The sequence below is a fragment of the Apaloderma vittatum genome, unplaced genomic scaffold (genome assembly GCF_000703405.1).
Source record: "Apaloderma vittatum isolate BGI_N311 unplaced genomic scaffold, ASM70340v1 scaffold26197, whole genome shotgun sequence".
In the NCBI taxonomy this organism is placed as follows: Eukaryota; Metazoa; Chordata; class Aves; order Trogoniformes; family Trogonidae; genus Apaloderma; species Apaloderma vittatum.
The window spans coordinates 13,960-17,175 of NW_009724943.1; positions in this window are offsets into that span (position 1 = coordinate 13,960).

Genomic DNA, 3,216 nt, shown 5'->3' on the forward strand with positions numbered 1-3,216 from the left:
TGTAGGGAACCAGTTCCCCCTCGCTGTGGTTGGGTTTCATTTCTTCATTGGGGTAAAATCGTCCTCCAAGCTGGGGAGAGGAGAGCAGGGAAGCAGGTACTAATTTCTTAAGGGAAACAAGAATATGGAAAAGGAGGAGGTGTAAGTCTTCTGTCTCAGAAAGCTCCAGGTATTACCTATCCTGACGGTTTTCACATGTGGCTTTAGCCCACATTGTCCTCTCCCAAGATCACCGGAGGAAAAACCACAAGCTTTGCTGGTGATCAGGAAGGCAACGTGGTCTGCAAGAAAGCAGCGTGTCCCTTCCTCTTCCATCTGAAACCAGATGAAAACGGGTCTTCCCGCAGCTACTCCTCCCTGTGACACAGCCAGCAGCAGGGCCACGGCCAGGGAATTACCCTGACACCTGTATGGTGAAACCAGAAACCTCTCAGGACAGCGGCAGAGCCTTCGCAGGCAGCGCCACGGCTCCTCGTCTCGGATCCATCTGCAAATCCTTCCCTTCGCTGGCTTAAGGGGTTCCCTAAAAGGCAGCAAAGCATTTCTGGAGTCCTCAAACACACGCACACAGGTAAAACCTTCCACAGCAGATTCTTCACGGACAGAGGGAAGTCAAAAACGGGCCAGCGATCCCCTTGGAAAATTAAAATAAACGAGAGAATGCGGAGAGCGATGTGCCACTATTCACGGAGGTTAACATGGAAACATCCGAGGCTGACAGATGACAGAAAGAAAAGTTATTTTTGCCTACCTACATAACAATGGTCAAGGTTCGGGTTCATGGCTAGTGACCCTCGCTGAGAAGTGTCTGCCCTACAACCACTTTGCTTCTTTAGTGCAGCGTGAGAGCAAATGCAAGAGACCGACACAGACATTCAAAGCGTCATGGATAGGGGCAGGGGTGAAAGGGTTGGTCAAGCAGCTGCAAGGAGAAAGCGAGCACTTCTAGAAAAGCCGAGGTTATTAATCGGTTTAGTATCAGGGAAAGCCATTAGAAAACCCTATTACCCAAATATCCCTTCAAGTAATGCTTCTGAGAAAGAACAACCAAATAAAATAAAATAAAATAAAATAAATCGTTTGCAGAAAAAACTCCAAACTGTAAGCGATAATCCCTCCCCGCCTCCCCCTCCCTGCCCACCTCCCACCCCAAGAGGTTTTGCATCTTTGGTTTCCCCACCAATAAATGACTCCCCAGAGGGATTTACAATGCATTTCCCCATTTGTTCCAGCTTCCCCAACCTCCTCCCATATCCCCTCCCCTCTCTAGAATTTATCCCATAAAATTGGGATTTTTATTTATTTTTTTTTTGTAAAGCAGACAGGTTACTTGAAAAATAGACAAAGCCAATTAGGGACAAGTTATTACCTATCTGCTTACCTGGAGCAAAACCAAAAAGCAAACCCCCAAAAACTCCAAGAATTTGGCAATTTAAAGGGATTGATATTCTCAAAATTTCCAAAAGCAGCAAAATAAACAAAGAAAAGATGCAGGGAGGGACAGGGAAGTGAAGAATGAAAGTTAACACTGACTCCTCATGGAAATGTGGCAATCTCACTCTTAAATAAAATCCACTAGCCCCAGAACTTTTTGGGTTATCTAAAGAATAATCTTATTTTTTTAAAACATGTATTTCTCTCTTTTAAGTTTTCTTTGACATGCATTGTTGGCTCCAGGCCAGAGCCACATCAAACCAAATCAACTTTCAGTTTCTTTCTGCTGTGTTTGGTACATTTTATTTTTTTTTTTAGCTTAAATTCTCTCTCTTTGGAGGCTGGGCTGGGAGGGAAGAAAAAGCAAACAGGTGCATGGAAGGAATTAACATCAAAACACTAGGAGAAAACAAAACAAAAGCAAAACTATCCAGCCCCATTTTCAATTAACAGCTGGCTGAGCAGTGTGAAATACTGAAAGGCTTTTGCTGGGCTACATCCAGATCTGCCGTGCAACTTAGATGATAACAACTGGGGATGCTCTCGCTTAGCATTCAGCCCAGACGAGCCACTTTCTTTTGGGAGCTGAGGGCTCATTAAAATGACCTTTCCCCATGATTATTATTTAATGAGCGTGCTCTAAAACAGAAACCCCTTGTGCCTCTGGAGGAAAAGTCTCAAGTAATCTCTTTTCCCACTGAAGTACTAATGACAAGCCGACCAAAAAAAAAAAAAAAAAAAAGGCTGCAAGAAAAAAACTGTGGTGAGAGAAACTGCAGAATCGAATTTAATGCAGTAACTGCTACACCCTTGAACACTCGGCATCACGTCTGGGCATCTGAAAAAAATTAGCGCCCAAAAAGAGACGCAAAAACTCGGCATATACATTTTAAAAAGCGGAAAAAGAAAAATTTCTGGATGTTAAATGATAATGGGGACCTTACACCCAGCACCCTCCTGCAGCAGCAAGGGCCAAGTGCCTCCACGTTTTATTTGTCTGCCCCGAGAGAGTCTACCAGCAGAGGAAACCAACTGAGAAAGGAAAAAAAAAAAGCACAAAACTGGGTGAACGAAATAAAAAATAAAAGTAATGGGATTGAAGGGGTTGGGGGAGAAAGGCCTAGGCTTTATCTGGACAAAGGCAGCAGGGATATTTGAATAATAGAGAGTACCCCAGACTAGGTTAATTCCAGTTCTACTCATGGGGAGTGGGAGCAGGAGGGGGATGCAGAGCAGGATGAGGTGAAGCGGCAACCTAATCGCCTGATAAGAGACACAGCAAGAGAGACAAGGTACACAGGTTTAGTTAAAAATGAACTCGATACGTTTAATAAAGCTCGGTATACCAAATCGCAGTACAAACATCAAGTCACACGGCCACACGACAGTATCCCGATATTCAAAAAAAAGATAGGAGAAAGGAAAAAAAAACATGGAAAGCAATTAAAAAAAGGAAAAAAAAGCTCCTTCCAAACATCTACAAGGGTCATGGCAAAATAAAATAATAAGAAATAATAGTAATAATAATAACATAATGGTGGTGGAGGCAGCAAGGAAGAAAGTGAGGGAAAAACTGAAGGGAGGAAGGGAACAGGAAAGCAGGGAGAGGCGGACACCAAAACCCATTTGATATAAAAGCTCTAAAAGAGCCAGCCAGTAATAATATCACAATGATACAGGTACAAAAAGGACAAAAAATGAACCATCGGGCTGCTAAAGCAGGCTACGCTGCCAAGAACAAAGATGGCCGCCCTGGCTCCGACCATCAAAATGGCTGACCCC